The sequence below is a fragment of the Rattus norvegicus genome, chromosome 6 (genome assembly GCF_021556685.1).
Source record: "Rattus norvegicus strain SHRSP/BbbUtx chromosome 6, alternate assembly SHRSP_T2T, whole genome shotgun sequence".
Taxonomy (NCBI): domain Eukaryota; kingdom Metazoa; phylum Chordata; class Mammalia; order Rodentia; family Muridae; genus Rattus; species Rattus norvegicus.
The window spans coordinates 25,069,625-25,092,878 of NC_141539.1; the positions used below are offsets into that span (position 1 = coordinate 25,069,625).

Consider the following 23,254-nt stretch of genomic DNA (forward strand, 5'->3'; position numbering starts at 1 on the left):
CTCACAAAGAACTAAAAGTATGCTGATCCCAGAGAGATTGGTTCAAAAAATATCCCAGGATGAATTCAGGCCTCAAGAAGTAACAGCCCCCAGAGGAAGACACTCCTTGTGCCCAATCCAATTTTAGTTTAGTTATCTAGAGTACGGACAATAATGCTTATTATATAAATGTATTTGTAATAACAAATATGTTATAAAATAACTTAATATTTCGATTTTGAATGAGCAATTCAGAAAGAAGCACATAATAAGATGCTAAAGAGACTATAAATGCAAATGTAGTCTTCTAAGTTGGTGCAAAAAAGGAGGATAGCACTTAGAAAATGGGAGATTAAATGAATGTTCTGATTTTTTTTAAATCACAATAGAGAAGATGCCATTTGTGAAAATTACAATCTGGTGGTAAGAAGCCATTTTAGCAAAACTATAGACAATCAAGGAATCTGAATGGATTTTGTAGAAAGTATGTCATAATTTCTATGATCAAGCTCCGTTCAGCTCTAGTACAAGATGGCAAGCTTACCTCATCCACATGCTAAATGAAATCACTAGAAAGACCTCAGGAACCAGTGTATCCAGAGTACTAGGTTCACGTCAAGCCACAAGGACACCAAGGACAAAAATAGGGTGATGTGAAGTAATCTGCCACTCATTATCATCAGCTGCCAGCCAAGAAAAGTGCCTGTGTTGGTGATTTAGGGCTGTGATTTAGGTTTCATGAATTGTTATTTTTTATATTTTGGTTTTAGTTTGTTTTTCAAGTCAATGTTAACATTTTAAAAGGAAAACTAAGGGAACAAAATCAGATCCTGTGAGGACTCTTTCTTGATGTTGAAAAGTATGCCAATGCTGGACATCTACACTTGTCAACATTTGTCAAAATAAACAGTCAGTGTGATCCCTTTGCATTTGAGTGACCCTTGGGTGGCATATCATATTTTCCAAATGAAATATTTATATTACATTTCATAACAGTACATAAAATTACAAATATGAAGTTATGCTTGAGGAGCTATCATAAAGGACTATATCATTAGGAAGATTAAAACTCACTGCTTTAGATTATGCCAATAATGTAATGGTGCAATCTAAGAATGCACAAACACTAATATGTGCAAAATGTATTGATATTAGGGAATTGTGCCTCTGTGTTGACAATATACAGATCATAGCCATCTTGGATATTTTTAATGGGTACACATTAATCAGAAAAACCCAGAACTGCAAAGTAGCTGTACTAGAACAAGAAGGGAGATACTATTTAGAGTTAGTGGTCATATGTGTACTGCACAATTTTCAAATAATTATTTAGGTTATTTAGTCTAAAAGATCATTGGCCTAACATCCTTAAAGCTATGAATTTGTACCATAAAACAAACAAGAAGTGTTTAAATGAAGATCACCAAGAAATGAGTGGTAATGATAAAAATTTAAAGATAGGAAAGGTTCAAATATATTAGGACCTAGAAAACTCTGTCTATACAGTTTCTTTGTCTGAATAAATTACTAGACTCATGGAATAGGGCAAAAACTAGCTGGATGTGAAACTCCCTCCAAACTGAGAATACATTTGTTTGTAGATTTTCTGTGGCTATTGAATTAACTACTGTAATATGCGTTGCCTATGTGCAGGTATTATGTGTATATGGCTGTGTTCCTCATGTAAGTAGAGACTATGTTACACTTAAGATTATAAGGAATCAACTTTTAGTTTAATTAACATCAGAGTGTTCAAGCAATTAGAGAGGTTCAAAAGGAAAATTGAATGAAGGATTTCAACAGAAAGCATATAGTGGGCACTGACTTAAAAGAGCAAAACTTTCCCCTCTTAGTGGCTATTAGGAGATCCTTTTTATCAAATTAGATTGAGGAAAGGTAGAATTTGATAAGGTGATCAGAGAGCTTGCCTCAACTCCAAAATGTAGAGGATTTCTTTTTCTTTCTTTTTTCTGTCCTTTTCCAATTCAATTTTATTGATAGCCTGCTCTCTTTCTAATGCCCACATGGTTGTGTTTTAAGGCCATTTTGCTACAATTATTTGTTTATTGTGTGTGGCTCTATGGAGATATCTGTGCCATGGCATGGTTGTGGAGGTCAGAGGACAGCGTGTGGGACTCTCATTTAGACAAATAGGCCCCATGAATTGATTAGCTGCCATTTTCCAGGCTTGTCAGCAAGTGTCTTTAGCTGTTGGCCCTATCAGCCCCACACATCATTCCCCGATTCTACAGTGATAAAATGGCATGATTAAAAGCAGGCCTTTCCTTTCTGATATTGGAAAATCCAGATTCTGTCAGCTTGTCTGGGAAGGAGCCACTTTGTCTCCGACGACACCTGCTGCTTGGCTTCTCACAGATAGAAGAAGCCTCTTTCCTAATTCATAAGCCCTCTGCCACCGATCGCACTCACCTCCCTAAATTTCACTTGTTGAGCTATTGTGGTAGGAAACTTATAGTGCCAAACATTCAGACCACAACTGGCATTGATGCTAAAGGTATGAGACATGAACTGCAACCGAAATGTAATGCATTTCCTTGAATAAGACTACTATCATATAGGCAGACATTCTAACGGGAGTTTTGAATATACCACTAGTGTAGCACTGAAAAGTGCACTTGGAATGGACTTGAAAGACCCTGTTAAAGAATATGAAATTTGGAAACAGTCTGGACTTATCTGAATCCACTGTTTCACTGTAGTACTCCAATTGTCCTTTGAGAGAATGCATGGGATTGGATATACATTCTAAGTGATGATACGCTTGGGGTAGGATATACATTCTAAACGATAATCTGTTTGGGTCATTCTGCCCACAGTATACCCAGGATATGTGTGTGACGTTGTTTTAGGAGACAGTAATGTACTTAGGAGGAAGTGACTCCCACTTGACCAGCCTCAGCTTCTCTGCCTACAGGTTCATGGCCTTCTCCTGGCAGAACATAAGATCGGGTTTAGCATCATTTAGTGCACCGATTCGAGATGTCCTTAACTTCTGGCCCTAGAGGGGATTGCATTTATTGTCCTAAAGATAATTTTAATATTTCTATTTGAACTTCCATGAGGAGGGTGTGACACAACACTGTGAACAGGCCTGGATTTTACCCTTCTGCATGGGTCTTGTCACTGGATGTCATATTCAAATATCAAAGACTTCGCATTAAGGAACAAGTCACTCATCCACTCTTTGAAATTGCTTCAGGAGTAAATATTAGCCACAGAGTTTGTGAGGACCATTGTAGAGTAAAAGATTTGTTTAAAAATTACTAAATATTTCAGCATGATGACCTCTCAGTTCACTAAGCCCTGGGCTTCCTGAGTAAAGAGCCCTGGGTAACTGAATGTTCCATCTAACCATGAGATTGCTCTGCCAAGCACCTAGGCAACAATGCTAATAATGCAATTATTAACCTCTATAACGCAGAAGTGAAGACTGTTTATTGAGAAAGGACTTAAAAATGTCAAAAGAGTGAGCTCGTACAATGTTGAGCCATAAGACAAGTCACTTAGGTTACTGTGACCTTGGATGACAGGTGTCTAATGACTCTACAATATCATAAAGATCATAAGTGAGAGCTCTGTCATGTTAAAGGCAGTTATAGTCTGCAATGTCTGTGTAAGTGGTACACAAGTGAACAACACACGGATCCACTCTTATTCACGACTGCAATTGTAATAACCTAGGCATCCTGGACACCACACAGGGAATACGTGTTCTACACAAGAATTCCTGTTTTTCCCCAGTTGCCATCATCATTTTCCCAGAAAAAAAAACACATTTTCCTTCTTATCTAAGGTGTCTTAGTTTTCCTTTGGGTGTAAATGCTTGAACCAATACAAACAACATTTTCTGAATAGGCGTAGTGCTTTTTAACAAATGTCAGACACAGTTCAAACTCCAGACAGAAAGAACAGTTCTACTTTAACTCTATCTGAAGGCATAGCTGAGTCTCTAGAGTCTTTCTTTTTTTGAGGATTATAAACCTAACTACCAGAAAGGATTGAGTCCCTATGCGAGCACTCCCTTTGGTCACAGCTGGTTCCAGTCTAGTGGTCAGGGCAATCCTAGCACAGCTTATTGGTAAATATTTGTAAGTCTTTTGAGGAAAAATACTCTCCCTCGGCTGATACAAATTATAATTTGTATAATGGAAACTGCAAAAGACCTTCAAATGACTTCATATTTCAAGACTCAAAAACAAAGAGAGTAAAGAGGATTGAGAGAAAGGAACAGGAAGAGAAAACAGGACAAGAAAGTGCTTAAGGGACATTTCATCCCTTGAGCTAAGCTCATTACATTTCATCACTAATGTGAGATGCTTAAACTTTGGGACAAATGCAGGGGTACATGAGACTGACTTCATCTCTGTGTTACCAAATATATGGCTTACTTTTGCTTTTGGGGAGACAAACAGAGGGGAGAGAGAGAGAGAGAGAGAGAGAGAGAGAATGTATGTATGTATGTATGCATGCATGTATGTATGTATGTATGTATGTATGTATATAATATACTATGCATGTGGAAGTCAGAAGGATAACCAGTGGGAATCCATTTCCATCTTCTACCATATGTGTCCCAGGGATTGAACTCAGGTCTTCAAATTTGTGTCATTTCCAATGTATCATAAAAGTTAACTATGATTTGTCTTCCGTGTATACCAGTGTCAAATGAAATGCCACAGTAAATCTATATCACTAAGTAATAATATATGCTTCTCTTTCGTCAGCAAATCTCCTTTACCCGCTGAAGCATCTGGCAGGCCCACCAACTTTATTTTGAAAGAACATTTACATCACTGGAGCTACAGGGTTTCAGAGAATCCTCAGAAAGGCTGGAACTCTTAAGCCCAGCCTTGACTTTCTAGTACCTAGTGAAACCTGCCCCTGTGTAGATATTTAAGAGCATTATCAGAACACATGCCTAAACAAACTCGGACAACTGTTATAACGCATGCATCATTCAGTGCTATCCTTCGCTGAATCATACCTCTCTCATTAATAAAAAGTATATCAGTGAAACCCCACATGCAAAGGAGACTCATGGATCATTTCTCACAGAGAAATTAACTGTAGCATTTCTTCTGACTCTGCTATACATAGAAACCAATTCAGAATACTTTTTTGGTTGTAGATTTGGAAATGACACAAGTGTCCAATAGGGACATGGGAAAATATTGTGCATTAACTTGAGAAGCTTACAATTTAAGCAAGTGAAATAGCTCAGTGATTAAAGGTTGTTTGCTGCCAAGTATGAGAAGCTGAGTTCAATTCTTCAGATTCACATGGCAGAAAAAGAGCTGACTCTACTCCCTTGACCTCTGATGCCCACAAAATGTGTCTCTCACACTTAGTCTTCTGTAGCAACTTCCCAAATAAAAAGATTACAGATGTGATCCATAACACTTTTCCAAATTCTAGATGAGTTTTATCAGAAACAGTAAACTTTTAGAAGTATAATTATTATCCTTCATGAGAAATGGAGACATGGTTACTGGCTTGTTTATACATTAAATCTATTCTGTTATGATTCAACCAAATATTTAAACATTAAAAATGATAAATGTCATCTCTTTTAGATGTCAGAAAAAAACAGGTAGATTTCTACTCCTCTCCTCAGATCTTACATACCGCCGTATCCAGCTATCTTCATGTTTTTCCTCTTTCCCTTTCCCCTCCTCTTCAAACACACACAGACACACAGAGACACACACAGACACAGACACAGACACAGACACACACACACACACACACACATATTTGGGGTTGTGGAGAAGAGAGAGAGAGAGAGAGAGAGAGAGAGAGAGAGAGAGAGAGAGAGAGAGAGAACCAAATATAGAATATTTTTTTACTGATAAACTACTCTTGAGCACAAGCCTTATTATAGATTGTGGTTGATCTATCTTGTCTAACTCCATTGTAAAAAAAATCATGATTTTACCCCTCTCACTCCACTGTAAAAAAAAATCATGATTCTACCCCTCTGAGAATGCATCGATTACAAATAGCATCTTGGTTAAGGATGAGGCTTTGTGCTTATTTTAACTTTTCAATGCTAGGATTTTGTCAGCAGTAAATGTATGCAGATCTTCTAAGTTCATACCTGAATCAATCCTGTTGTAACTGAAAAAAAAAACAAAAAACAAAAAACAAAAAACAAAAAAAAACCCCAAAAAACAAAAAAACCCACAAAAACAGTTTCCCTGAAGTCTTTCCAGTTTTCCACTTTTTTTCTTTTTTTTTAATTGGATATTTTTAAAATTACATTTAAAATGTTATCCCCTTTCCCAGTTTCCCAACCACATAACCCCTATCTCATACTCCTCACCCTTCTTCTATGAGGTTGTTCCCCCTCCCCAATCACCCATCCCTTCCTGCCTTGCCTTCCCATCTCCTTGCCCTGACATTCCCAAAAAACTGGGGGTCCAGCTTTGTCAGGATCTAGGACTTCTCCTCTCATTGGTGACAAACAAGTCCATCCTCTGCTGCATATGCTCCTGGAGACAAGGGTCTGTCCATGTGTACAAAACTCAAGTCCAAGTGGATCAAGGACCTCCACGTAAAATCAGATACACTCAAACTAAAAGAAGAAAAAGTGGGGAAGAGCCTTGAACACATGGACACAGGGAAAAATTTCCTGAACAAAACACTAGTGGCTTATGCTCTAAGATCAAGAATTGACTAATGCAACCTCATAAAACTGCAAAGCTTCTGTAAGGCAAAGGACACTGTCAGGAGGACAGAACAGCAACCAACAGACTGAGAAAAGATCTCTGCCAATTCTACATCTGATAGAGGGCTAATATGCAATATCTATCTATCTATCTATCTATCTATCTATCTATCTATCTATCTATCTATCTATCTATCTATCTATCTAATCTATCTATCTATCAAGAAGTTAGACTCCAGAGAGTCAAATAACCCTATTAAAAATCGAGTACAGAGCTAAAGAAAGAATTCTCAGTGAGGAATAGGAGCCTTGAGAAAATAAGCTGGTAAAAGACAATGCACTTATGCCTGTGTGTTCTACGTCCTCTCTGAATACAAAGTAGTGACTCTCTCTACTAGACTGTGAAATACCATCTATTTCAAAGAGAAGATTCTTTGATGAGGGTCAACTAATACATTTATTTCTAGGTATTCGTTATTAGGACATATAGTTATATGTCATTAGAAGTCATTTAATTGATGTGTAAAATTAACACACTACTAGTAGTAGGGTTTTTTCTTTTTTCTTACTTTTTATTGGATATATTTCCATTTACATTTCAAATGTTAGCCATTTCCCCATTTTCCCATCCATAAAATCCCTATCTCATCCCCCTTCCCACTTCTTGTATAAGGAGGTTCCCCTCCAACCAGTTACCATTTCCTGCCTCCACACCCTGACATTCCCCTACACTGGAGGGTTCCAGCTTTGCCAGAACCAAGGACTTCTCTTCCCATTGGTGTCCAACATGACCATTCTCAGATATATATATATATATATATATATATATATATATATATATATATATATATATCTGAAGTCATGTGACTGTCCATCTGTAGTTTTTGGATGGTGGATTAGCCCTGGGAGCTCTGGTAAGTGGCTGGTATATTGTTACAATGGTGTTGCAAGCCTCATTCAGCTCCTTCAATCCTTACTCTAACACCTCCAATGGGGACTCTATTCTCAGTTCAATGGTTGGCTGGTAGCATTCACCTCTGTATTTGTCATTCTGTGGCAGAGCCTCTCAGGCAGCGATATCATGCTCCTGTCAGCATGCACTTCTTGGTATCAGCAATATTGTCTGGATTTGGTGGCTGTATGTATATGGGCTGGATCCAAAGGTGGGGAAGTCTCTGAATGAACATTCCTTCAGTCTCTGCTCCAAATGTTGTCTCCATATCTCCTCCTAGGAATATTTTAGTTCCTTCCTTTTAGAAGGACTGAAGCATCTGCACTTTGATTGGCCCTCTTGAGAGTCATGTTGTTTGTAGATTGTATCTTGGTTAATCGAGGTTTTGGGCTAATATCCACTTATCAGTGAGTGCATACTATGTATATTTTTTATTATTGGGTTACCTCACTCAGGATGATATTTTCTATTTACATTGATTTGTCTATGAATATCATGAATTGTTTTTAGTAGCTGATTAGAACTCCATTCTGAAAATGTACCACATTTTCTGTATACATTCCTCTGTTGAAGGACATCTGGGTTCTTTCCAGCTTCTGGCTATTATAAATAAGACTGCTATGAACATAGTGGAGCATGTGTCTTTGTTATATGTTTGAGCATCCTTTGATGATATGCCCAGGAGAATTATAGCTGGGTCTTCAGGTAGTACTATGTCCAATTTTCTGAGAAACCTCCAGACAGATTTCCAGAGTGGTTTTACCAGCTTGCAATGCCACCAACAATGAAGAAGTGTTCCTCTTTCTCCACATCCTTGCCACCATTTGTAGTCATCTGACTTTTTGATCTTGGTCATTCTAACTGGTGTGAGGTGAAATCTCAGGGTTGATTTGATTTGAATTACCCTAATAACTAACGATGTTAAACATTTCTTTAGGTGCTTCTCAGCCATTCTATAGTCCTCAGTTGAGAATTCTTTATTTATCCCTGTACCCATTTTTCAATAAGGTTATTTGTTGCTCTGGAGACTAACTTCTTGAGTGCTTTGCATATATTGGATATTAGTCCTCTATCAGATGTAGGATTGGTAACAATCTTGTCCCAAGTTGTTGGTTGCCATTTTGTCCTAATGACAGTGTCCTTTGTCTTACAGAAGATTTGCAGTTTTATGAGGTTCCATTGTTGATTCTTGATATTAGAGCATAAACCATTGGTGGTCTGATCAGGAAAATTTACACACTGCCCATGTGTTGGAGGATCTTCCCTACTTTTTTTCTAATAGTTTGAGTGTATCTGGTTTTATGTAGAGGTCCTTGATCCATTTGGAATTGAGCTTTGTACAGGAGATAAGAATGGATTAATTTGCATTCTTCTACATGCTGACTTCCAGTTGAACCAGCACCAATGGATAAAAATGCTATCTTTTTCCCATTAGATGCTTTTAGTTCCTTCATCAAAGATCAGCTGACCACAGGTATGTAGGTTCATTTCTGGGCGGAATTCTCTTTCACTGATATACTTGCCTGTCTCTGGACCAACACCATACTTTTTTATCACTATCGCTTTGTGATACAGCTTGAGGTCAGGGATGGTGATTCGCCAAGAAGTTCTTTTATTGCTGAGGACAGTTCTCACTCTCTTAGATATTTTTGTTATTCCAAATGAATTTACAAATTGCTCTTTCTAACTGTATGAAGAATTGAGTTGGAATTTTGATGGGGATTGCACTGAATTTGTAGGTTACTTTAAGCAAAATGGCCATTTTTACTATATTAATCCTGGCAAACCATGAGCATGGGAGATCTTTCCATTTTCTGATATCTTCAATTTCTTTCTTCAGAGATTTGAAGTTCTTGTCATATAGATATTTCACTTGCTTGGTTAGAGTCATACTGAAATATTTTATGTTATTTGTGATTACTTTGAGGGGTGCCATTTCACTGCTTTCTTTCTCAGCCTGTTCTCTCAGGATGCTATGAGTAGATGAAGGCTATTGATTTGTTTGAGTTAATTTTATACCTAGTCACTTTGCTGAAGTTGCTTATCAGGCTTAGTAGTTCTCTGGTGAGATTTTGGGGTCATATCATCTGCAAATAGTGATATTTTGACTTCTTACTTTCCAATTTGTATCCCTTTGACCTCCATTTGTTGTCTGATTGCTGTGGCTAGGACTTCGAGTACTATATTGAATAGGTTGGGAGAGAGAGGACAGCCCTGTCTAGTCAATGATTTTAATGGGATTGCTTCAAGTTTCTCTCCATTTAGTTTGGTGTTGGCTGCTGGTTTGTTGTATATTGCTTTTATTATTTTTAGGTATGGGCCTTGATTTTCTGATCTTTCCAAGATTTTTTTCATGATAGGGTATTGAAATTTGTCAAATGGTTTCTCAGCTTCCAATGGGATGATCATGTGTTATTTTTCTTTGAGTTTGTTTATATAGTGGAATAGATTGCTGAATTTCTGTGTATTAAGCTATCCCTGGATCCCTGGGATGAAGCCTTCTTGATCATGGTGGTTGAACCTTTTGGTGTATTCTTGGATTCGTTTGGCGAGTATTATTATTGAGTATTTTTGAGTCAAAATTCATAAGGGAAATTGGTCTGAAGTTCTCTTTATTTGTTGGGTCTTCGTGTGGTTTAGGTATAAGAATAATTTTGACTTCATAGAAGGAATTGGGTACTGTTCCTTCTATTTCTCCCTTGTGAAATAGTTTGGACAATATTGGTATTATTTCATCTATGAAGGTCTGATACAATTTTCCACAAAATCCATCTGGTCCTGAGATTTTTTTTTGGTTGGGAGATTTTAGTAAATGCTTTTATTTCTTTAGGAATTATGGGAATGTGTAGATGGCTTATCTGATACTGATTTACCTTTGGTATCTGGTATCTGTCTAGAAAATTGTCCCTTTCCTCCAGATTTTCTGGTTTATTTGAATATGGGCTTTTGTAGTAGGATCTCATGATTTTTTTTTAATTTCCTCAGATTCCATTGTTAGGAATTCTTTCTGATTTTGTTAATTTAGCACGGTCTCTGTGCCCGCTGGATAGTCTTGCTAAGGGCTTATCTATCTTGTTGATTTTCTCAAAGAACCAGCTCCTGGTTTGTTGATTCTTTGCTTTCTTTTTTTGTTTCTATTTGGTTGATTTCAGTCCTTAGTTTGATTATTTCCTAACATCTACTCCTTTTGGGTGTATTTGTTTCCTTTTGTTCTAGAGATTTTAGTTGTGTAATCAAGTAGTTAGTGTATGTTCTCTCCAGTTTCTTTTTGGAGGCACTCAGAGCTATAAGTTTTTCTCTTAGGACTGCTTTTCTTCTGTCCCATAAGTTCAGGCATGTTGTGCCTTCCTTTTCATTACATTGTAAAAAAATGTCTTTAAATTTTGTATTTCTTGACCAAGTTATCACTGAGTAGAGCATTGTATATCTGGGATTTCTGTCACTTTTGTTGTTAATGAAGAACAGCCTTATTCTCTGGTGATCTGATAAAATGTATGGGATTATTTCAATCTTCTTGTATCTGTTGAGGCCTGTTTTGTGACTGATTATATGGTCAATTCTGGAGAATGTACCATGAAATTCTGAGAAAAGGTATATTTTTCTGTTTTAGAATAAAATATTCTACAGATATATGTTAAATCCATTTGGCTCATAATTTCTGTTAGTTTCTTTGTGTCTCTGTTTAGTTCTATTTCCATGATGTGTCCATTGCTGAATGTGGAGTGTTGAAGTCCCACTCTTATTGTTTCACATGCAATGTGTGCTCTAATCTTTAATATGGTTTCTTTTATGAATGTAGGTACCTTTGCATTTGGAGCATAGATATCCAGGATTGAGTATTCATCTTAGTGGATTTTTCCTTTGATGAATGTCAAGTGTCCTTTCTTATCTTTTTTGATAACTTTTGGTTGAAATCTATTTTATTTGATATTAGAATGGCTACTCCACCTTTTCTCATGGGACCATTTGCTTGGAAACTTGTTTTCCAGACTTTTACTCTTAGGTAGCGTGTCTGTCTTTGTCACTGAGATGTGTTTCCTATGTGCAGCAAAATGCTGGGTCCTCTTTACATATTCAGTCTATTAGTTTATCTCTTTTTATTGGCAAATTGAGTCCATTGATATTAAGAGATATTAAGGAATAGTGATTCCTGTTTCCTGTTAAATGTGGAATTATGTTTGTGTGGCTCTCTTGGGTTTTTTTGCAAGACGATTAATTTCTTGCTTTTTGTAGGGTGCAGTTTCCTTCCTTGTATTGGAGTTTTCCATCTATTATGCTTTTTAGGGCTGGGTGTGGGGAAAGATAGTGTATAAATTAGATTTTGTCATGGGATATCTTGGTTTCTCCATCTATGTTAATTGAGAGTTTTGCTGGATATTGTAGCCTTGGCCGACATTTTTGTTCTCTTAGGGTCTTTATGACATCTAATCAGGATCTTCTGGCTTTTATAGTCTCTGGTGAGAAGTCTGGTGTAATTCTGATAGGTTTGCCTTTATATGTTACTTGACTTTTCTCCGTTTCTGCTGCTAATATTCTTTCTTTCTCTTTTGCATTTGGTGTTTTGACTACAATATGACAGGAGGAATTTCTTTTATGCTCCAATCTACTTGGAATGCTGTAGGCTTCTTTTATGTTTATTTTTTAAGAGATTTTTTATGTCCTACCTAAAGTCTTCTATCATCATCATGAGATGTGATTTCAAATGAAAACTGTGTCAGCATTCCTGGAGACCAACTTTCTCCCAGCAGGATCTGCATACAGAGAGCTGTGGAACAGGTCAGCTCATGGTGCATGCAAGAACCAGAATAGTAGTGGCTCAGACTGCTCCTAGGTTCCTGTGTCCTGAGTGCCCCAGGCAGGTCCATCGTTGAAGATGTGATGGTCTTACCTCTGCTCTCATGTGTGTCAGAGCTCCTAAAGACTGGCTTTAAGCTCTGAGTGCAGTTAGAGACTGGAAGGCTCCTGTCCCTGACTGCTTCTAGATTCCTTTGTCCAGAGGGCCATTTGCAGGTTCCTTTTAGGCCAAGAATGTGAGCAGAAGTCAGTAGTACATTTTTTGCTAGGCTGCATGATCTATGTAGGTTTAAGTCTTGATCTCATTAACATCATAAAGTTTGTATTCTATATCTTTAGAATGGACTTTAAATCCAATACATTATGGTCTGTTACTCACATAACCTTTCTGCCACTATTCTACCAGTATATTTTGTAGGCAGGTTACTGTTGTAGGTTACAGGGATCATAGCAGGATCAGTTAACTTTCCAGCACTGTAGAGGTGAGTCTCTGTGTGTAGATTCCTGAACTATTTTTTAAAATAGTTGTCAATTCCTACTCAATTCATTATAGATATAGAAAAAGCAATTTGCAAATTCATTTGAATTAACGAAAAACCCAGGATAGCAAAAATTATACTCAACAATAAAAGAACTGCTGGGGAAACACCATCCCTGACTTCAAGCAGTATTTCAGAGCAATAGTCATAAAAACTGTATGTTACTGGTACAGAGACAGGCAGATATATCAGTGGAACAGAATTGAAGACTCAGAAATGAACCCACACATCTATAGTCACTTGATCTTTGACAAAGGAGCTAAACCCATCCAATGGAAGAAGTATAACATTTTCAACAAATGGTGCTGGTTCAATTGGAGGTCAGCATGTAGAAGAATGCAGATCGATCCATTCTTATCACCCTGTACAAACCTTAAGTCCAAGTAGATCAAGGACCTAAACACCAAACCAGATACACTCAAAATAATAGAAGAAAAAATGGGGAAGAGTCTAGAACACATGGGCACTAGGGAAAATTTCCTGAACAAAACACCAATTGCTCATGCTCTAAGATAAAGAATCAACAAATGGGACCTCATAAAACAGCAAAGCTTTTGTAAGGCAAAGGACACTGTCATTAGGACAAAACGGCAACCAACAGATTGGGAAAAGATCTTTACCAATCCTACAACAGATAGAGGCCTTATATCCAAAATATACAAAGAACTCAAGAAGTTAGACCGCAGGGAGACAAATAACCCTATGGGGAACAGAGCTAGACAAAATATTCTCAGCTGAGGATTATCTAATGGCCAAAAAACACCTAAAGAAATGTTCAACATCCTTAGTCATCAGGGAAATGCAAATCAAAACAACCCTGAGATTCTACCTCACACCAGTCAGAAAGGCTAAAATAAAAAACTCAGGTGACAGCAGATGCTGGCGAGGATGTGGAGAAAGAGGAACACTCCTCCATTGTTGGTGGGATTGCAAACTGGTACAACCATTCTGGAAATCAGTCTGGAGGTTCCTCAGAAAATTGAACATTGCACTACCTGAGGACTCAGTTATACCTCTCTTGGGCATATACCCAAAAGATATTCCAACATACAACAAAGACACATGCTCCACTATGTTCATAACAGCCTTATTTATAATAGCCAGAAGCTGGAAAGAACCCAGATGCCCTTCAACAGAGGAATGGATACAGAAAATGTGGTACATCTACACAATGGAATATTACTCAGCTATCCAAAACAGTAACTTCATAAAATTCATAGTGAAATGGAACGAACTAGAAAATATCATCCTGAGTGAGGTAATCAAATCACAGAACACCACAAATGTAATGCACTTACTGATAAGTGGATATTATCCCAAAAGATTGAATTACCCAAGAATCAATCCATATACCACATGAAGCTCTAGAAGAAGGATAACCAAATGTGGATGCTCCCACCCCTTCTTAAAAGGGGGAAATAGCCATAGGAGGGGATATGGAAGCAAAGTTTAGTCCAGCGACTCAAGGAATGGCCATTCAGGGCCTGACCCACATGTGGCCCATATATATACAGCCACCCAAACTAGATAAGGTTGATGAAGCTAGAAAATGCATGCTGAAAGGGACTGGATATAGATCTCTCCTGAGAGACACATCCAGAGCATGTCCAATACAGAGGTCAATGCTAGCAGCAAACCAGCGAACTGAGAATAGGACCCCTTAGGGGGAATTAGAAGGAGTATTGAAAGAATTGAAAGAGCTTGCAACCCCATAAAAACAACAAGGCCAAAAACCAGAGCTTCCAGGGACTAAACCACTACTGACAGCTTATACATGGACTGACCCAGGGCTCCAACTGCATATGTAGCAGTGAATAGCCTTGTTGGGGCACCAGGGGAAGGCAAAGCCCTTGGTCCTGCCAAGGTTTAACCCCAGTGCGGGGGAATATGGGGGGTCAGTAAGGGGAATTTATAGGGGAAATACCCACACGGGGAAGGGGGAGGGGAGGGAATGAGGGCTTATGGACAGGAAACTGGGAAGGGGAATAAAGTTTGAAATGTAAGTAAAGAAATATATCTCATAAAAATTAAAAAATAATATATCAGGAACCTGAGGGCAAAAGTGGATATAGGAAATCAATCATCACCAGTCCAGTTTTTATGAAAGTCATGTTAGCTAGTTCTCATTCCCTGACCATAAAATCCCTAGGTTAACTATTAAGTATACAACTTTCTGAACTTCAAATGGTTCCCTAAGTTTTTCTACATCAGAGCCAGTAGTGAAACCATCTTAACCTAGCTTCCTAAGCAGCTTTGTTTTTTGAAATGCTTTCTAAGAGTGGTGGTTGGAGCTGACAATCTACATCTCTAAGTTCTTTCCCAGGATGGTGATCAAATCATTAATTTGTAGACAATGTCTGAAAAAGATCTAGAACTACTATCGTGAGTGCCAGAGATACTCTCCAGTCAGGGTCTGGAAGCCCCTTAGAGTTTTTGTACAATTGTTAAGTTATGAGGGAAGCGAGGGCAGCCAGCTGAGCAGAACTCCATAAAAGCATGAAGTTGTCAGGACACATAGTCCTAGGGGCCATGCCTTGACCAAAGATCAGTCATTGTGATTGTGCAAACCAGTGGGCACTGCATGAGTTCTAAATACATTTGTCATTCCTGCTGCATGATCCTCAGTAAAGTATTCTGGGAAATGTCCCTTGGATAGAAAAGAATATGTAGTTTTACTGGTGTTTGTGGTGTGTTATTTATGTGTCCTTAGCCCATGTAACTATAATAAATATGCATATAGCGACATCATATAAATGCTCCCCTACTTTTTCACTCCTAATTTACTTCTGACCCTTTTTTGTGATCATGAATACTTAGTTTCACCTTCACAGTTTCCCACTAACAAATCAAAAAATAGCTGCCTGCAAGATAAAGAAAGAAAGAAAGACATCTTTGCATGCAGACAGCTAGCATTACAAAAGCAAATGTTCCTTGGAATAGACAGTTCAAATGCTGGTTTCTGACAAGATTTTCCACTTAAACCCCCTCTTTTATTCTACTTAGGAAGTCTGTATTGCTACCCCAGCAATCACTGGAGAAAGTAGAAATATATACCTGGGTAATTAGGCATTAATCCCAGTAATGGAACAGGCTTGCCTGCCCTTGACCACATCAGTACTCATCAGGAAGCCTTTCCGACATTTTAGTGAGAAATGTCTCTGTTTCTTGTCTTGCTCTGCCTCTTGTCAAGTTGAAAGAACACAGTGTTTCCTTGATTGGATCTATGTTGTGAGGATGCTCTGATTCAGAGTAGTGGGAATAGTTGAAGATAAAAAGTTATCTAGAAACAAAATGCTGCCACTTTCAAAGACAATATCCTGCAGAGTAAGGCATTGATTATTCCTGGGGACCTTGTAAGAAGGCTTAATTAAAGCTCTTGGAACATCACACCTATTCATTTTGTGATGCACATGAGCAAATGTGAATAATACTTTCATGAAAGCAACCATATATGCAGCAACAGAAAGGACTGACTTGATTTCAGAAAAAAAAGTCATTTATTATATTGCAGCATAGCAAAACAATTAGCACCTATGTCTGTACAGTCAGTTCATAATAAGTATTATAAACATATGATTTCTGATAACCAGACTATAGACTGTTTTAACTGTATGTAAGGGAAATTACCAAAGATATTACATCACACCCATTCTATTTACTGAATACAGAAACCCAAGTATTACCCAAACAAATTCTTGATGGAGTAATGCAGAACTCACTGAAACTGGGAGTGAATGCTACAAATACAGAATTAAGTGGGGCCTCCTTATAAAGATTGAAGTTCATTAACTTATTGAGAATTATGTTTTTGCTTAAAGGAGACTCTTAATGATAATAGAGGTAAGAAGCAGAATATTCTAGCAGCATTTCTATTGCTATAATTAAAAAAGACCCTAGTCTAATGCAACTTGGGAAGAAAGGTGTTTTGATTTGTTTTGGTTTTCGTTGTTGCTTTGTTTTGGTTTGGTTAGGTTAGGTTTTGGCTGAACAGTTATTTTCTATCATTGAGAAGAAGTCAAGAAAGAAAGGGGGAAACGCAAGTAGCTGCATTTCCTCTATCACTAAGAATAGGAAAAATATCTATATATACTCATGGCATCTACTTACTTGCTGCTGATGCTTGTTTCTCCACTCTACACACAGTTCAAAGACTTTTCTCTGGCATTTATAGTAAATCTTCCAACTGAAGTAACAATGAACAGTTCTCCACAGACATGCTTATAAGCCAAACTGATCTAGATTATTCTTAATTAAGGTTCTCATTGTAAATGATTCTAGGCTATGGCAAGTAGACATTTAAAAATCACAAAGCAATTGGAGGTTGCTGAGAATGAATAAAGGTCATAAGAATAGCTCATATTTTATAGGGAAACACATTTAAACACAATGATTGAAAGAAACACAATGCCACAACGGTCTTGTTGATTCTTTCTATTCAATGACTGGTCCCTTTGGTAAAGATCTTGAAATGAATAATGACACTACTTTCAAGAGCAATATTCTTGAATATGGATGACACCTGACAGAAGACAAGGGGAACAGAAGATCATGAGGTAGTCTTGGTACCAGCAAAGCACCTGGGCATGGATACAGCAAATTTGAGAAAATTCTTCACATCTTTAAAGAGTTGTTTCAAAAATTACCAAGATATCATGGTCACAAAGTGTATGCCATTTAACATCCTGGTTCTTTACAGAATAAAAAAGGGTGACATCAGCACCTTTGCTCAGCAGGAAGTACTTAGCCTGCATGTCATGTGTATCTGTAGAGAGTCTCAGTTCTAGGCACTCAAACAGGATGGAAAGGACAATGGATGCTGTGAGATTGTCACTGGTCTTGTGGACTCTGCAGAGGAGATTGGGATTTAGCAGCACCAGCTAAAGAGGCAACCTGTTACAAGGGTATGCATGAACTGTGGCAGTTTCCGTTTTTATGATGGCCACTAGCTTCAGGAGTACTTACTGAGATCCTGATTTTGACAAATGGTTTCATGAGCAGGCCAGTCAGCTTTGTGACTGTGTGTGTTGACTGGGTGTCTAAAACACCAGCATGAGAGTTACTGACTCATTACAGATTTGCATGCTCACAGAATTTTCTGTATTGCTGTCACAGCCAGCAATGTCTCCTCATTAAGGCATAGTTCTTGATGTTAGGAGTGCATAAACACTGAAGTCCAACTAAGCCTTTTCCTTTTGGAAATTACTTTTTTTTTTGTTAGGCATAAGTACAAAGCTAATTACAATAGAATACTGTAGAAGCCTATCTAAAATCCATTAAAAGTGGCAGGCCCACTTGATAAGATGTGAATAGCTATCTAATGAATTCGTTAGAACTTAAGCATTTTGAGTCTGGAGAATCAATGAATATACATGGGTTTTTCAGGGATTCTAGAAAAATATTTCACAATTGTTCTCTTTTAAGCTGAGAGTGAGCATTATTAAGTATCAGTAATAAAAATAAATATCAATAGATATACTCGTGAATTGAAAATAAAGTCGAAGAAATAAAATATCTATATACGTAGGTTAATTATGAATATTGCCCTAACTGGGTTGAAAGACCCAGAAGATGATTTGGGTTTCCAAGAACATTTCTATAAGACATTATCTTTTGCATCTTGCGCCTAAGTAAATATCCATTTTTCTTTAGGATAAGGATGCTTGTCCAATTCTCTGGTGCTTTATCAGGACAAAGAAGCATGTGGAAGTGTAACTGGTAGACAGCTTTCAGCTAAAACATTTAGCTTCTCTTGGAGACATCAGAGCACCTGTTTACTATACTGGAAGTGACATAACTGCCTGGTTCCCGCGTCTTTGGGCTCAGTATGGATTATCTGACCTGATTTCCTGTTTCTCTTCCCTGTGATGATAGGCAACGTTTTTTTCTTCTACTGAATAATGGCATGATCTGATGTCTTTGGAAATTTCTTCCTTCATATCTGTGTCTAATCTGTCTGTATTGGTGTTCACATCTATTTTATTCTTTCCACTTCTCTGGAGAACCATGGCTAACACACAACTCAATGAGAAAGTTACTATTTCCAGGTTCAGAAAAAGTAAAGGTGCAAAAGAAGTAAGGTAGAGTCCTTTCTAATAATGTTGAAGAAGATAAAAAAAAATAAAGTGAGACAGACAGATGGATAGTTACATATATTTGTATAGACTAAAGAGTTTATACCAGTTCAATCTATCACTACATGGCCAGAATGAAAGGTAAAATCTCAAAATTAATTTTTAAATGTTTATCTTTAACTTTCAAAACAATTCAGGTAAACAAACATCATCACATATTTATTTCCACGGAAGTCATAAGTATACATTTTCAGAGAAGGGGAATACTCCCATCTAAGACATTGTTGATCTGTTTTGTGTGAATTGAAATGTAGCAGTGTGCAAGAACTCTATTTTGATCATAAAAAGGAGACAACATTACAAATTAAATGTCTTTTATTGAAGACTATTTGTTATAGACATATGCTAACCTAGGTCATTTATTGGAATATGAGCTTAATTAAACAATCCGTGAGCTTAATATTAACTTCTTTTTAATGTAACAATTACGGTGGAAAATTATAGGATATCCAAGTGTGATGGCTTACATGTACAATCCTAACATTTGAGAGGCTGGATCAAGAAGATGGTAATCAGTTTGAGGCCATCCTGGACTAAATAGTCAGTGTTACATCAAACTGAGCGAGATTGAGACACTGCTTTAAAAAAATTATCCTATAAAGGACAAAAAATAATATCCAAATCCAGAAACCCTTATAAGCAATGAAACACACGCGCGCACACACATACATGCACAAATGTATGCCTATAGGGAAACATGCAAGCAAGCTCACACAGACACACAAACAAAAATATATTTATTTCTCATCCATCCTTAGACAAAATCATCAACTTGATATCTCAATGTCATTGTTAAAGTAACTGGGAAAATTATGAGTGTAGGAATGTCATTTGCTGTGGTTCGACTTTCAAGAAAATATAGAAATAAAGATTCAGAAGATAAAGCTATGGACTATAAAAGCTATACAACTTTTCTGATACTTATTTTCTTCTCTTTCTGAGGAATTTGAATTAATATAAAGCACTGTCTAATCCTCAAGCTATTGTACAATGAGAAAAAAACATAGAACATAAAAGTGAGTACATTCGTTAGTTCAGTGTTACCTCCTGTATACCACATTCCCTTCTTTCAAATAGCAATAGCTTGCTAAAATTACCGAATTACTAAGGTTCTCCTTTCATTAGAATCTTGGCTTTCAAGAATATTTTAGTCTTTGAAATTTGAGCCATCTTCCTTTTTCTTTCCTATAGAAGAATCAAATAATCTACCATGGGACAAAGACCATGTAAGTCCCGAATCTCAAGATTACATCTAATAAAAACCCTGACTTCTATTTAGAGCCAAGCACTGTCAAATTGTGCAAAATATAACTCTCATTCTGGCTTCCCAAAGGTAGTGCATTTTAAAATTCTGCACAATTTTCTTTTTGGTTGTTTTTCAGTTTACTTCAAAATCTATGTTACAAACTTAAATAAGAAAAGAATCTTAGAAATTATGGATGTTTTGGCATGGAATGAAATTAAGTCTATGGCATCAGTTTTCTGGAAAAGAATGAGATTCATTTGTCTACATATTTTATAGATTCTTCTGTTAATGTCATTGGGACCTCAAACTCAGATATTGGGTATTTATTGCTGTAAAATAGTATAATTAATTTCTAAGTTCTTTTTCTGTTAGTTTTTCTAACATGCTAAAACACTGGACATGTGTTGTAAGTGTAAGGAATTTGAACCATCATACTTAAGAATTTTCTACATTCAATGGGTGCAGAGCATGTACCTACTAATTTCATCTTGACAAAATATGGCACTTAAGTTCAAGCATTTTGTAAATAGCATTAGACTATAGCGTTCTGGTTTTCATCTCCATGTGCCATGAGGGAAGGTGGCTATATGCTCTTGATATTGTAAATATAAACACAAGTCAATAATTGATCTGCAGCCTACTCCCATCCTCTAAGCTTTTTCTTACTGCCAATTTCACTGAATCCATATTTCTGTATTGTCATATCCTGAGGATAGGAAACAGTGAGTTATAGAGTAGAAAACTTGTGTGTTATTTGATGTTTTAAAATGTATTATAACAATGAATAAAGATGTAAACTTGAATTACTGCAAAAATATCTAAAAAATTAACTTAGAGAAAGAAGGATTCCCATTTCAAGATAACAGGCCATCATGTCAGGGAACATACGGAAGCATGAACACTATTCAGTTGCTTGCATTGTATCCAAAATAGGGATGCAGAGAGAGATGAATACTGATGCTCAGCTCCCTTAGTTTTCCTTACCAAGGACAGTGCTCCAGACCATCAAATAATGTCACCCAAAATTAAGATGAACATTTCCACCTCAGTTAAACTACTCTAGAAACTCTTCACAGACATGCCTAGAATTTCGCATCCACTGTGATTCTAAATACTATAGGGCTGGACGCTAAGATTAACCATCAAGATTGACCATTATCAACCAAAAACTGGTTAGGACCCATGGACTGATTGTCTATCACTATTTCACTATTTTTCTTTTCAAAGGTTTTTTTTACATAGTATACTCTGAATATATATATATATATATATATATATATATATATATATATATATATATATATATATATATATATGGGCCAGGGTTGTGCTGAATATGATCAAAATATATGGTATAGGTCACAGGCTTACAGTATAAGCAGTAGAGTTTGAGCCATTCTGGCACATGAGATACTTGTTTCCTGTTTTCTAGCTCCTGCAGTGAAGATGTCCCACCCATCCCCAGCAGCCAAGCCCTCAAATTCCAAGAACCCATGAGTCTTCTTTGACGTGGACATCAACATGGAGAGAGTTGGCTGCATTGTTTTAGGATTGTTTGCAGATATTGTTACCAAAACAGCAGAAAAACTTTGTACATTGTGTACAGGAGAAAGAGGTATTGGATCCACAACTGGGAAATCTCTCCATTTTAAAGGATGCCCTTTCCACCGAATTATTAAGAAATTTATGATTCTGAGTCAAGACCTCAAATCAACATGGGACAGGAGGAGAAAGTATTTTTTTATTAGATATATTTCTTTATTTACATTTCAAATGTTATTCTCTTTCTTGGTTTCCTGTCCATAAGCTCCCCACCCTTCCCTCTCCCCCTCCCCCATAGAGGTGTTCCCCACATCTACTCCCTTACAGCCCTCCCCCAACTTTCCCCTGCACTGGGGGTCCACCCTTGGTAGGACCAAGGGTTTCCCCTAGCACTGGTGCCCTAACAAGTCTATTCTCTGCTACATATGCAGTTGCAGTCATGGGTCAGTCCATGTATAGTCTTTGGTTAGTGGTTTAGTCCCTGGAAGCTCTGGTTGGTTGGCATTGTTATTCTTATTGGGTTGCAAAACCCTTCAGCTCTTTCAATCCTTCCTGTAATTCCCCCAAAGGGGATCCTGTTCTCAGTTCAGTGGTTTGCTGCTAGCATTGACTGTGGAGAAAGTATTTATGGTGAGAAGTTCGAAGATGAAAATTTTCATTATAAGCATAGTTGGGAGAGGTTGCTGAGCATGGGAAATGCAGACCCCAATACAAATGGTTCTCAGTTCTTTGTCATAACAGTCCTAACTCCTCATTTGGATGAGAAACATGTGGTGTTTGGTCAAGTAATAAAGGGACTAGGTGTGTGGCATGGATGCTTGAAAAGGAAGAAGTGAATGGTGAAAAACCTATCAAACTGTTTGTTATTGCGGAATATGGAGAATTGAAAGAAGGGCTTCAGCCACATATGTAGCAAAGGATGGCAGTGTTTGACATCTTGGTCCTGTGAAGGCTCGTTTTCTCAGTGTAGGGTAATGCCAGGGTGGTGAGGTGGGTATGGGTGAGTGGGAGGAGTAGCATACTCATACTAGCAGAGGAAGGGTGTATGGGAAAGGGGGCAGAACCAGGACAGGGAATAATATTTCAAATGAAAATACATAAAATACCTAATACAGAAAAGAAAGAAGGAGATGACTGGGGAACGTTACCTAAAGATGTCTCTGGTGATAGCCACTCAGATTTCCACAAGGATACAGATATAAAATTAAAAGATGTAGATAAAATTTTACTAATGTTTGAAGACTTAAAACACATTGGAAGTACCAATATCAAGCATTGGCTGATCTTAAGAAGGTGCATGAGATAGTCCCAAGAGATAAAGCTAGCCAGGCAGAACTGCTTAAAGTCAAACAAATGATAAAGGCACAGAAAGATAAAGAGAAG

At 37.3% G+C, this 23,254-nt stretch overlaps 1 pseudogene; it reads left to right on the top strand.

Moving 5' to 3' along the window:
• Window positions 1-21,775: 21,775 nt before the first annotated feature.
• On the top strand, window positions 21,776-23,177 carry LOC108351326 (peptidyl-prolyl cis-trans isomerase D pseudogene; annotated as a pseudogene).
• The last annotated feature ends 77 nt before the right edge of the window (window positions 23,178-23,254 follow it).